This window comes from Schistocerca nitens, chromosome 7 (genome assembly GCF_023898315.1).
Source record: "Schistocerca nitens isolate TAMUIC-IGC-003100 chromosome 7, iqSchNite1.1, whole genome shotgun sequence".
In the NCBI taxonomy this organism is placed as follows: domain Eukaryota; kingdom Metazoa; phylum Arthropoda; class Insecta; order Orthoptera; family Acrididae; genus Schistocerca; species Schistocerca nitens.
Genome location: NC_064620.1, coordinates 22,215,925 through 22,230,884, shown reverse-complemented (window position 1 = coordinate 22,230,884; position 14,960 = coordinate 22,215,925). Strand labels below are relative to the sequence as shown.

Below are 14,960 nucleotides of genomic sequence, written 5' to 3'. Positions count from 1 at the left end.
ATTTAATCGTATCTCAATGGAATGGAAAACGCTCAACTGAAATACTTCAGACTTTCGGTAACTGTTAGAGACAAAGCTCCACGGCGAGCATTAGGAAAATTTATGTGGAGATACTGATGTGTGAAAATACGATTTCTCTGCTCACGCTATGGTATCTTTCATGTATGCAGTTTCTGACTCTCTTCTACCCACTGTGAAAAGTGTATTTGTTTGGCCACTACTTAAATCAATCACAATGTGCAGTCGCCTCAAGTGTTCCATGCAGAATGCTAAAAGTATATAATGAAAGATGAGAGAATATAATTTTTTAACAATAAGTCACAGGAGGTATATTTCTATGATGCATGTACGGAGTGAGATGCTAAAGTGAAGTTTAGAATGCACGGAAAATGGAGTGCCAACTGGAGAAATCGGAACGTTTCCGACATATTCTTCTGTTTGAGTTCAATACAGGGGTGACAACAGCCGAGGCAGCCGGAAACGTTTGCGCAGTGTATGGGGAAAACGTTACTGGACAAAGAACATCAAGCCAATGGTTCTCTCGTTTTAAGTACGATCGTTCTGAGATTAGTGACTCTCAACGTTCAGGAAGACCTTCGGGGTTTGATGATGATCGTTTAAACCTATTAATCCTTAACTATTCCGGTCCGTGTTCTCGATAACTGGCAAAAGTGATGACCAGTGACATTTCACAATCGTGCGACATTTGCATACAAAGGGGAAGGCAAAAGAATCGGGTGTATGTATGCCGCAAAATCACAAAAATCAGTGGGTGGCCATACGTGCATCTCGTGCCATATGTTCTTGCTCGTCATCAACAAGCTCGCGAACAACACTTTCCATTCCTATCCTGTTCCGTCACTGGTGAGGAGAAATGGTTTCTTTATGCTTTCAGAAGGAAAAGAAAGGAATCACTGAGCATAAGTAGGCCTGCGCTCGTCCGAAAAATATATTTTTATGCACCTGCTGGAAAAATAACGATGTAACAGTTGTGACCTCCCCCTACCAATCGACCTATACTGCTTGCGATATAAAATATGACCGTGGATCGCTTGTAAACCTAATGGAATTTTTCTAATTAGATAAGGATATCTTTCCTGAAGAAGTAAAACCGATAAGTAGGGGGACCGAACAGGGCTACGATTTGGAAAAATGAAAGTTATTTTGTGCATTCACTCACGAACTACACTGGACAGAAAGAGGTACCACTCATCATGAATCCAAAAGTTACACTAATGAACGAAAAGGAAGTAATTAACGGTCGCCAGCCCACTAGGGCAATTTACATCCCAAATCCTGTACAAAATGATGGGAAAGAGAAACATATATTATTCACGTTTTTTTACACTAATTTTGAGTGAGTATGTAATGATAAAGAAAACTGAGAAGTCATATTTACGTTAAGTTTGTCATTAAATTTTCAAAAAGGCAATCGAGTAATGATTTGAAAATATGCACTTAAACTGTATGTTAGTATTGGACTTCGTTACGTGAGCAATGACTTCCAGAGACCTCAGCATAACGTCATCAAAGAAATTTAGAGAAAGGAAAGCACCTTTTTCTCTGCAGTTACTTCATTTTCAATTTGTATTTAATATTATTGTCTGAACAACTGAGCATTTTTTACTGACTTGAACAGAATTAAATATTAGAATACGTACCAAACCAAACAGCCATGTGCTCCAAGCTATATGTAATATAAATAAAACGTCCGCACTCTTAATTTGTGCATTTTCTTTAGATCTGGATTTTTTTCCGGTGATCGATTCTCAAACTTCGGTTAGCATATAAGGAAAAAAGGGAGCAAGGAACCTGCTTGGGAACAAAGCCTGGGGGCAATGAGGACACGATAGTCCTGAATTTAACTGATTATTATTTAAGTAAGTTTCCTTAATCAAATCACATTCAGTTGTGCTGCTGGGTTAACCGTTAATACCTTCTACCAATGAACAGTCTTACTTCAATGGTGTGCATACGACGAAACTCGGAGCCGACGACGAATCTGTGTTGCTGGAACTGCTGCTGTTGTTGAACACGGTAGCATTTTGTGGGGCCACGGCTAGTTACAGGAACGGGCACTTGTAATTAATACAGCCTCTTCCGCCCGTCGACTGTCCTTCCTCCTGCTACTAGTCATCTGGCCGGCGCGCGTACATGATACCGCCGAAACGGTACTCTCTATTGCGAGAGCGTTAACACCACACTTCCGCACACCACAAGCACTGGAACCCGTCTCCCCTCTCTCCGCGCGCTCTGCGCAACAACCCCCAACCCAAAGATTTTACAACGCACAAGCACTGCTATTATCGTTGCTAGTCGATGCAAATAATTTCTTTGGCTTTTTCCCAGAGCTTATAATATTCACAGTAAAACACTGATAAATACAATGAAACGTCAACAGACTTCTACCTGAATGTACACATACAGTGAAGCAATGTCCTTACGTATTAAAAGAAGGTATTTAAATTACAAATATTTACATAGAATTAAAAAATATATATATCGGCAGCAGACCCTTTGCATCCTGCATTTTCGGTGTTACACAGTCTCTGCTGACATTTATTGTCAACAACTGAGACCTCTTGCGGACGCAGTCCAAGAACAACGACCAGGAAGATTGCGTGAAGATATGCTACTCCACGATAACGCCAGACCGCGTTCTGCTTGACTGACAAAAAACGGTATGCATTAACTGTGTGGGGAAGTAACTCGTCACACTTGTTTTGCGCCTGATCTTGCACCTGATCTCCGCTCCCTATCTAACAACCTTCAAGGAACTTCCATTCCGGATGTAAATTGGCTCCGAACACGGCTCGACGAGGTCTTCGCCTCAAAAACGCATCATTATTACAGTCGTGGAATTGAAGAGATACTCTGGCACTGCCAGACTGTTGTACATATTGAAAAAAGAATAGCCTACTGCCTAGTAGGATCTCTGTTACGAGTACCTGTTGTGTTTATTAAACTTGCGAAAAAAAAGCTACGACTTCCTGCACCAAGCTAATACCTAAAAGCTAAAGAAATTACTGAAGCACGAAATATTATGAGAAATTGGGAAAGATTTTTCAAATTTGTGGACCTCGGATGTTAGCGATGCTCATACGAAAACTGAAACTGAATTACGTACTATGGAAAACGGATGGTTGAATTAATGATGTATTCTTAATAACCAGTTTCTAAATGTAGCATCAAAAGTATGGGTAAGTAATTCAGTGGAAGAAACAAGCTGATACATTGAAGGAATCATTACAAAAAATTTCAAACAATTAGTGGAAACACAGACGATTTTGAATTAAAGTTCAAGAAAACGAAGACAACACGCTTATGCCTACCCCATGTTGTTCTGATTTATACACTACTGGCCATTGAAATTGCTACACCAAGAAAAAACTGCATATGATCAACGGGTATTCATCCGACAAATATATTATACTAGAACTGACATGTGATTACATTTTCACGCAATTTTAGTGCATAGATCCTGAGAAATCAGTACCCAGAACAACCACCTCTGGCCGTAATAACGGCCTTGATACGCCTAGGCACTGAGTCAAACAGAGTTTGGATGGCGTGTACAGGTACAGCTGCCCATGCAACTTCAACGCGATACCACAGTTCATCAAGAGCAGTGACTGGCGTATTGTGACGAGCCAGTTGCTCGGACAGCATTGACCAGACGTTTTCAGTTGGTGATAGATCTGCAGAATGTGCTGGCCCGGGCAGCAGTCGAACACTTTCTGTATCCAGAAAGGCCCGTACAGGACCTGCAACATGCGGTCGTCTATTATACTGCTGAAATGGAGGGTTTCGCAGGGATAAAATGAAGGGTAGAGCCACGGGTCGTAACACATTTGAAATGTAACGTCCACTGTTCAAAGTGCCGTCAATGCGAACAAAAGGTGACCGAGACGTGTAACCAATGGCACCCCATATCATCACGTCGGGTGATACTCCAGTATGGCGATGACGAATACAAGCTTCCAATGTGCGTTCACCGCGATGTCGCCAAATACGGATGCGACCATCATGATGCTGCAAACAGAACCTGGATTCATCCGAAAAAATGACGTTCTGCCATTCGTGCACCCAGGTTGAGTACACCATCGCAGGCGCTCCTGTTTGTAATGCACCGTCAAGGGTAACCGCGGCCATGGTCTCCGAGCTGATAGTCCATGCTGCTGCAACCGTCGTCGAACTGTTCGTGCAGATGGTTGTTGTCTTGCAAACGTCCCCATGTGTTGACTCAGGGATCGAGACGTGGCTGCACGATCCGTTACAGCCATGCGGAAAAGATGCCTGTCATCTCGACTGCTAGTGATACGAGGCCGTTGGGATCCAGCACGGCGTTCCGTATTACCCACCTGAACCCACCGATTCCATATTCTTCTAACAGTCATTGGATCTCGACCAACGCGAACATCAATGTCGCGATACGATAAACCGCAATTTGGGTGCATAGATCCTGAGAAATCAGTACCCAGAACAAACACCTCTGGCCGTAATAACGGCCTTGATACGCCTGGGCATTGAGTCAAACAGAGCTTGGATGGCTACAATCCGACCTTTATCAAAGTGGGAAACGTGATGGTACGCATTTCTCCTCCTTACACGAGGCATCACAACAACGTTTCACCAGACAACGCCGGTCAACTGCTGTTTGTGTATGAGAAATCGACTGGAAACTTTCCTCATGTCAGCACGTTGTAGGTGTTGCCACCGACGCAAACCACGTGTGAATGCTCTGAAAAGTTAATCATTTGCATATCACGGCATCTTCTTTCTGTCGGTTAAATTTCGCGTCTGTAGCACGTCATCTTCGTGTTGTAGCAATTTTAATGGCCAGTAGTGTATTTAAGACAACCTTTCCGACTAACATTGAGTACGTCTCTCATATTTAAAAGTTACTTCTACAGTCGGTGCCGGCTCATGAATAGGTTTCCGGTATATTCTGTAGCGACGGCAAATGCTCTGTAGCCGAGATTCTAATTTGTTCTACCGCCTGCCCTGTTTCATGTTTACTAAGGTATAAAAATGGTGAAGACTTGAAAACATATCACGGCATCAAGAGATTATCTGCGCTCTCAATAAGCTGGTAATAATTTTAAATATATTTTTAAAGGAACGTACCAGTTCACTCTTGTAAATGCAGGAATTAATAGGTAAGACAGTCATGATATTTGAATTTTGAGACATTTTTTCGGATCGGCCCCTCGTAGCATATGCTGACTGATGGGCAGCACGAGATGGGATGACGAGAGCACGAAGACCAGTCGTGTGCTGTCCTGGGACGCTTCGTGTGCGAGTCGTAGTGTTGCCTTCGGCAAATATTGACACTGCAGCGAACAGCAGCGAATGCATTGTCTTTGGGCGGGGCATGACACACAGATAAGGGCGCATGGTAACTACGGCCCCTGCGTAGTGTCAACATGGGGAAACGAGGTCACGACTCCTCCAGGTCTCTTCCAAAGGAGGAGACGGTGCGGAGAGTAAACGGGGGAATTGAAGGACAGAGAAACAAGGAATGAAGCCGAACAGCCAAGTGGCTCGGGAGGAAGCGTGTAGCCGGCAAGGGGGCTATGGAGGGGTTTGGGGAGGGGGAGCGAGGAGCTGTGACGTCACAGCTTGGAACGTACAAGGGGGAGTCACTGGCAACTTTTTCAGGCATTGTGATTCGAAAGTCATATGATAACGTCTTTATAAGCTGATATTAGGACAGACGAAACTGTTGAGAAATGTGAAGGAGTGATCCGTTTTAATGATAAAATATTTTCTAAAGGCAAGATCGTATAAATATTTCTTTATTTTCAGTAACATGTTACGACAGTCTCTGCTGCCGTATAAATATTTCTTTATTTTCAATAAGATGTTACGACAGTCTTTGCTGCCATGTTTAGCGTGTTCATTGTGACTTGGAAACAGTGCATAAAATGTAGCAAATCACACAAAGTGCCAGTTGTACTTAATACACCGTCTCAAATGGATCATCAGTAAATGCAACATGCCAAGCTAATGTAAATAGATTGCTGCTGTGCATTTCATTTTATATTGTGTTTTTTTATGGCGTGCTACATATGCAGACATGGCTATGTGCATAAGGTTCTTTCTGACTATAAATATTTTATTTGTGACAAATCTTTGTGTGATGTACTACATCTTATCCTCATACATGAAAACCAAACATGAGGTTCCTATTCCCAATTAAAACGTTTTGTAACAAGTACATTGAAGACCTGAACATGAAGGAAAAAGTTTGTCAAAACCAGTCGTTGAAAGTGAAGACACATTTCTGCGAGCTTGTCTTTAGGAAATTTTTTACCAAGTCAAAATTGTGATATATTTGTATTTGAAACAGATTATCAAATACAAAGAAATCGTTATTTTGTATGGTTAAATATTAGTTGCAGTACTCAACCACGGCATTTCTTCGATATTCTGTCCACAACTATAGGCCAAAATACATCGTAGATTAATTGTCCCCCAATACAATATTAACATAGAAAATATTTTCAACATCTCATCCTTCAATAATTTACTCAGTCCAAAAATCCAAAAATTACAAATGTCACAATCCAAAAAGTAATTGAGATTGCAGAACAAAATCTTGGCTACACGTAGTAAAAAATTACAAATACCACAATGGAAAAAACTCGGTTGTAATTAGTAAAAAAATCAATAATTAAATAAATTTAAAGGAAAAAGTGATTATAATCTTCTGCATTAGCCATGTTTCTGTAACATCTTCAGCAATTAATCAAACTTGCTAAAACTAAAAAACTAAACTTCTCCCGAACAGGCCTTGAAGGCCATTCGCAGCCCATAGGCGTCACTGGGTGCTTATATGGAGGGGCATGTGGTCAGCACACCGCTCTCCCGGCCGTATGTCAGTTTACGAGACCGGAGACGCTACTTCTCAAGCAAGTAGCTCCTACGTTTGCCTCACAAGACAAGCGCTTAATGCACCCCGCTAGCCAACAGCGCCCGGCAGACTGGATGGTCACCCATCCAAGTGCTAGCCCAGCCCGACAGCGCTTAACTTCTGTGATCTGACGGGAACCGGTGTTACCACTGCGGCAAGGCCGCCGGCGGACTCAGACTTGCATCACTTCTAGGATCAGTAATTCGAAGCCGTTGTCTTACTGGTAACTCTCCCACAGCAGTTTTCTCTTCCTTCGTTTCTTTTTTTCGTCATTCTGCGTGTTTGACGTTACGATTGCACCCGAAATATTACTTTCATGTACCACAAATTAGGAATCGCCAATGATTACGCCAACCGCACACGACGCTACCATTACGCGGCTTCGAAGTCAGCCCAATGCAGTAACAGAAAGTGGATGCTTCGCTCGATTCGAAATTGCGATGATCAAAAGGAGGGTCAGTACGAAATTTTCACTCTGCAGCGGAGTGTGAGCTGATATGAAACGTCCTGGCACATTAAAACTGTGTGCCGGACCGATACCGAACTCGAGACCTTCGCAAAAGAGCTTCTATGAAGTTCGGAAGGTGGGAGACGAGGTACTGGCAGAATTGAAAATTTTGGGCGGGTCAAGGTTCGTGCTTGGGTATCTTAGATGGTGGAGGATTTGCCCACAAGAGGCAGACGTCCGGAGCTCGAGTTTCGGTCTGGCACACAGTTTTAATCTGCCAGGAAGTTCCATATCAGCGCACACTCCGCTGCGGAGTGAAAATTTCATACTGACCCTCCTTTCGATCATCGCAATTCCGAATCGAGCGAAGCATCCACTTTCTGTTACTGCATTGGGCTGACTTCGAAGCAAACAACATAAAAATGTTATATATATATATATATATATATATATATATATATATATATACTTACAGGGTGGTCCACTGATCGTGACCGGGCCAAATATCTCTCGAAATAAGCATCAAACGAAAAAACTACAAAGAACGAAACTCGTCTAGCTTGAAGGGGAAACCAGATGGCGCTATGGCTGGCCCGCTAGATGGACTGCCATAGGTCAAACGGATATCAACTGCGTTTTTTTTTTAAATGGGAAACCACATTTTTGTCACATATTCGTGTAGTACGTAAAGAAATATGAACGTTTTAGTTCGACCACTTTTTTCGCTTTGTGATAGACGGCGCTGTAATAGTCACAAATATATGGCTCACAATTTTAGACGAACAGTTGGTAACAGGTAGGTTTTTTAAATTAAAATACAGAACGTAGGTACGTTTGAACATTTTATTTCGGTTGTTGGAAAGTGATACATGTACCTTTGTTAACTTTTCATTTCTGAGAACGCATGCTGTTACAGCGTGATTACCAGCAAATACCACATTAATGCAATAAATTCTCAAAGTGATGTCCGTCAACCTCAATGCATTTGGCAATACGTTTTACTACATTCCTCTCAACAGCGAGTAGTTCACCTTCCGTAATGTTCGCACATGCATTGTCAATGCGCGTTGTCGGTGGATCACGATAGCAAATATCCTTCAACTTTCCCACAGAAAGAAATCCGGGGACGTCAGATCCGGTGAACGTGCGGGCCACGGTATGGTGCTTCGACGACCAATCCACTTGTCATGAAATATGCGATTCAATACCGCTTCAACCGCTCGCGAGCTATGTGCCGGACATCCATCATGTTGGAAGTACATCGCCATTTTGCCATGCTGTGAAACATCTGGTAATAACATCGGTAGAACATTACGGAGGAAATCAGCATACATTGCACCATTGAGATTGCCATCGATAAAATGGGGAACAATTATCCTTCCTCCAATAATGCTGTACCATACGCATTTTGATCACAATAGCCATACGTCAACACGATGTCGACCTTTTCCACAGTTGGTATACGGTCCATTTTAACACGGGTAATGTATCACGAATCAAATACCGTCCGCACTGGCGAAATGTTACGTGATACCACATACTTATACGTTTGTGACTATTACGGCGCCATCTATCACAAAGCGAAAACAATGGTCCAACTACAACATTCAAATTTCTTTACGTACTACGCGAATATGTAATAAAAAATGGGGGTTCCTATTATGAAAAACGCTGTTTTTATCCGTTTCACCTATGGCAGCGCCATCTAGCGGGCCAACCATAGCGCCATCTGGTTTCCCCCTTCAAGCTAGACAAGTTCCGTTCTTTGTAGTTTTTTCGTTTGATGCTTATTTCGTGAGATATTTGGCCCGGTCACTATCAATGCACCAATGTCGGATCGCAGCCACTTTCGCCAACGTATCACGAGCGGCCAAGGAGAAGGAAGAATCCGCACCCTTGTGGCGAGCCCCTAAGAACAGGGACACGGCTCTCACTCTGCAAGCACACAGCGGGCGGCCGGGCCGACGTCCTCGCCTCGCTCAAAGATGCCACGATGCGAAGGGTCCAATAGACAACGAGAAGCGTGCCGAGAGCTGATGGACACCTGCAGCCATTAGGACGGAACGCCTCCAAGAATGTACGCAGCGGGCGGCCGGGCCGACGTCCTCGCCTCGCTGAAAGAGGCCACGATGCGAAGGGTCCAATAGACAACGAGAAGCGTGCCGAGAGCTGATGGACACCTGCAGCCATTAGGATGGAACGCCTCCAAGTATGTACGCAGCGGGCGGCCGGGCCGACGTCCTCGCCTCGCTCAAAGAGGCCACGATGCAAAGGGTCCAATAGACAACGAGAAGCGTGCCGAGAGCTGATGGACACCTGCAGCCATTAGGACGGAACGCCTCCAAGAATGTACGCAGCGGGCGGCCGGGCCGACGTTCTCGCCTCGCTCAAAGAGGCCACGATTCGAAGGGTCCAATAGACAACGAGAAGCATGCCGACAGCTGATGGACACCTGCAGCCATTAGGACGGAACGCCTCCAAGAATGTACGCAGCGAGCGGCCGGGCCGACGTCCTCGCCTCGCTCAAAGAGGCCACGATGCGAAGGGTCCAATAGACAACGAGAAGCGTGCCGAGAGCTGATGGACACCTGCAGCCATTAGGACGGAACGCCTCCAAGAATGTACGCAGCGGGCGGCCGGGCCGACGTCCTCGCCTCGCTCAAAGAGGACACGATGCGAAGGGTCCAATAGACAACGAGAAGCGTGCCGAGAACTGATGGACACCTGCAGCCATTAGGACGGAACGCCTCCAAGAATGTACTCGAAAAGCATCTGCGTTCTTCTGGCCTGGCGGCAGTCATTTCACCTGCAGGGATGTGCCGACAATCCCAGCAACCCCTGAGGCACAGGGAGGAGCGTGCCAAAAGCGTGAACAATTGGCGCAGGGAGGCGTGTGAAAGAAGCCAGCATTCTCTACAAGATGTTTTTCTCGACTGTGCGGACATTCCTTGTAAACCACGGACGGCAGGAAATTTTGAGACGGAGCCCAAACATGAGGCTCACAAAGAAAGAGAGGTTATAAAGAAGCGTTGTGTAACTGCTCTCCCAACAGCCACGGAATGCAAGAAAACATTTTAAGGATGTGAAATCGTGAGAAAGAAACCGATCCACGAGCCGCACGCCAGCCCTAGCCAGATTTGGTATTTCCACCCACACCGAGAGTCGTGGCGATGAAACGGCGATCAGTCATTGGGTTGCATTGAAAATTTCGTCCGCCAATGACAACGCCGAAAGAAAGAATATTTCGACGAGGATTTGAGCTGGTAGAGGGATGAGAAGACAGTGGAGGGGAGTCGTAGAGACACCGCCGAAGTGAGAGGACACGGGCGCCCCTCCACTCATCGTCAACATCCGCCTTCCGACATCGTAGTAGCAGAGCGTCGGCCACGCAACGCGGAGACCGTGCCTGGGCTCCGGCGCAAACCCGCGATTGCAGATGAGGGCAGCCGACTGGCGCCGAACAGCTCCGACGTGACGCGCCACTCCGACGCAGCGCCGGCCGTTGTGGCCGAGTGGTTCTAGGCGCTTCAGTCCGGAAACACGCGACCGCTACGGTCGCAGGTTCGAATCCTGCCTCGGGCAGGGATGTGTGTGATGTCCTTAGGTTAGTTAGCTTCAAGTAGTTCTAATTTCTAGGGGAATGATGACCTCAGGGATGGAAGGAGCAAGGCAGAAGTGAGAAGTAGAATAGCTCAAGCAAAGGCTGCTTTTAACAAGAAGAAAAACATATTAACATCTAAGAGCATCAGCCTTGAAATCAGGAAAAGATTTTTGAGATCATATGTGTGGAGTGTGGCATGCTATGGGTGTGAAACATGGACTCTCGGGACAGAGGAAGACCAGAAGCCAAATTCTTTTGAAATGTGGTGCTATAGACGCATGCACAAAATAAAATGCATCGACAAGGTCACAAACGAAGTGGTTCAGGATAGAGCAGGTGAGAAGAGAAGCTTCTGGAGTTTTATTGTTAAAGGAAGAGTGCAATTTACAGGCCATCTATTAAGACATAAAGGACTCCTGAACACAATCATAGAGGGATATGTCGAGGGAAAAAGACCAAGAGGAAGACCACGACTGAGGTACATGGATCAAATCGTGAAAGATGTGGGATGTAACACCTATAAAGAAACGAAGAGAAAGGCTGAAAGACGCACAGAATGGAGACAAGCTGCCTTTGTAGCTGTTGCAAACCAATCCTTGGATTGACCATTACAGAAGAAGAAGAAGATGACCTCAGATGTTAAGTCTCATAGTGCTCATAGCCATTTGATTTGAACCGACGCAGCGCCTGCCTCCGATAGCAGTACACGACGAACGATAACGAAGAATGGTTACACGATTCATTTCCTCCTCCTTCCCCTTAATAACTGAGTCGTGACTACGCCTAGTCAAATCGGCCCTGAGATTTGTCCAAAAATGGTTCAAATGGCCTTGAGCACTATGGGACGTAATATCTAAGGTCACCAGTCCCCTAGAACTTAGAACTACTTAAACCTAACTAACCTAAGGAAATCACACACATCAATGCCCGAGGTGGGATTCGAACCCGCGTACGTAGCAGTCGCGCAGTTCCGGACTGAAGCGCCTAGAACCGCTCCGCCACCGCGGCCGGCTCCTGAGATTTGTAATTTTTTTTTTTTTTTTTTTTTGTAACCAGCACGAAAATGAATACATTTCTTTTGTGGTTTGATCATATAAGCAGTCTGTTACATCCATGCTTGAACCCTTTAATTTTGTACCCTTTGTCTTTCATTTCATCTAGTTATTGATATCAGTTAATTGTTGGCTCCTAACGTGGGGCAATCTCATTAGTTAACTGTTACTCATCTCATGTTTGACAGCAGAGAGAGAGTAATTTCTCGAGTTCACAAAATTTTTTTCGCCCAGGTTTGGCGACAGGTATCTGAAGTTAGAAAGTAGTTTCACGAGTTCAGCACATTTATAGCGCCCAACATGGAGCTATCTCGTCAGTTATATGCTCGTCATTTCTTGTTCGAAAGCAGAGAGAGAGAGTAATTTCTCGAGTTCAGTATATATATAGTACTGAACTCGAGAAATATAAATATATTTTACTGTGATGCAAAACTTTTATATATACGTATATGTAAAGTACTGTCTCACAGACACAGTCCCTTTGTCTCCTCGGATGTGTCACGAAACCCGATCAAAGATGTAAACAACCATGCTTGAGCAACGCGTATGAGACGGTGGTGGTTAGGCGGCCGATCAGTTCCAGTCATTCCACTGGGAAGGAACTACACGACTCGTGTTGTCTGTAGTTCAACCACGTCTAGACGGCCAACACCGCGATTCGATCGTGCCCCCATTGTTACTTAGGCAGGGATCTCAACAAGGGAAGTGTCCAGGCGTCTGGTAGTGAACCAAAGCAATGTTGTTCAGACATGGAGGAGATACAGAGAGACAGGAACTGTCGATGACATGCTTTGCTCAGACCGCCCAAGGGCTACTACTGCTGCTACTGCAGTGGACGACCGCTACCTACGGATTATGTCTCGGAGGAAACCTGACAGCAACGCCACCATGTTGGATAATACTTTTCGGGCAGCCACAGGACATCGTGTTGCGTCTCAAACTGTGCGCAATAGGCTGCATGTTGCGTAACTTCACTCCCGACGTCCATGGCGTGGTCCATCTTTTGAACCACGACACCATGCAACGCAGTACAGATGGGCCCAACAAAGTGCCGAATGGAGCGCACAGAATGGGCATCACGTTCTCTTCACCTATGAGTGTCGCATATGCCTTCAAGAAGACTATCGTCGGAGACGTGTTTGCAGACAACCCTGTCAGACTGAAAGCCTTTGACACACTGCCAGCAAGTGCAGCAAGGTGAAGGTTCCCTGCTGTTTTAGGGTGGCATTTTGAGGGGCCGACGTACGCCGCTGGTGGTCATGGAAGGTGCCGTAACGGGTGTACGATACTTGAATGCCATCCTCCGACAGATAGTGGAACCATATCGGCAGCATATTGGCGAGAGATTCGTCTTCATGGACGATAATTCGCGCTCCCATCGTGCGCGTCTTGTGAATGACTTCCTTTACGATAACGGCATCGCTCGACTATAGCGGCCAGCATATACTCCAGACATGAAACCTAACGAACAAGCCTCGGATATATTGAAAAGGGCTGTTTATGGACGACGTGACCCACTAACAATCGCCGAATCTCCCTTGCGGAATGGGTCAATCTGGACCAACTGTGCCTTGAAGAACTTGTGGGTAGTATGCCACGACGAATACAGGCATGCATCAATGCAAGAGTATGTGCTACTGGGTACCGGTGAGCACAACAGTCTGGACCACCATCTCTGGTCTCGTTGTATGGTGCAATGTGTGGTATTCATGAGTAGTAAAAAGGGCAGAAATGATGTTTATGTTGATGACTATTCCAATTTTCTGTACAGGTTCCGGAACTCTTGGAACCGAGGTGATGTAAAACATTTTTGATGATATAAAAAATTAATAAACGGAAAATAAATTGTCAATGAAGAGACCCGATTCCACGTTCATATGAAAATATGATTTAAAGACTAAAGCGCTATTACCTCCGCCACATCAATTGTGTACCTAACCGCTCTATTAGCCTGTACCCACATTGTCAGGTCGGCTGAGAGTACTATCGCAATGGATTAGCACTTTGAATGAATGTCAACGATGTGTTGACAAGAAAGTAGTGAAGAAAGCTGCCAGGAAGTGGATTCAGGACGGTTTTCTGCTTTTAATTTGAATGTCTCTGGGTTTCAAGATGAAATGCAGTATAATGTTATTTCGTCGTAATTGTTACTTTATCCAACATTAAAGAGAAGAAACAGAGATGATTCTAGATATATTAGTGTCACAAGATGTTTGTAGATAACACTTATTGATTTACGCATAATGGTATCCACACTGCTAAGTTTGGGTGCAATTATAAAGAGTATTTCTCCCATTTCCGTCGCTATCGCTCCCTTAAATTTTCTATATCATTGTTGATGTTGCATCACAAGCTCTACAATGAGATTCTTGCGTGCTCAAAAATCGTCTCTCAGCTTAATCCGCTCACTAACACAGTCGTGTTTTTTCATTAGTAGTATTCAAAACACAGCTGGAGCCGACGCTCTTCCATCGAAAAATCTCCCCTCACGCACAGAACTACAACAGAAAAATCAGGATCGTACAGACACACTCACCCTGCTTTGGGTAAACGCATCCAGCATTTGCTCTCGCAACAATCTCAGACATTTACAAGAAGTATTCGCAAAAAACTATCAGACAGTAGCTGTCAGCGAAAATTTGCCACTAGTGTAAACAATTCTGCGGGTACTGTCTGAGAGTACCAAACTGTTGAAAAGCCAAAAGCTCTCACGATTATCCAAACCCGAAGACTTATCAGACAGTGAACTGCCCGCAGACCCAGCAGAGTCGCTTGTAACTCCTTGCTTAAGGAAAATGAAAATTTCCGAAATGTAGGCTGAATCCAGCATTGATTTATGCTAATTACTGTCAATGACGCCGTGTGTGGAGACTACTCACCGGAGTACGTCGTTAGAGAAGGACACAAGTATTTCCCGTATCACTATGCGTTAAAATCGTTTGG

General features: G+C 44.8%; 1 protein-coding gene and 1 pseudogene across 1 annotated transcript in view; one reads left to right on the top strand and one right to left on the bottom strand.

Moving 5' to 3' along the window:
• LOC126195237 (uncharacterized) overlaps nucleotides 1-14,960 on the top strand; it is a 155,120-nt gene that overhangs the window by 46,013 nt on the left and 94,147 nt on the right. The window lies entirely within an intron of this gene.
• Nucleotides 6,967-7,084, bottom strand: LOC126196077 (5S ribosomal RNA; annotated as a pseudogene).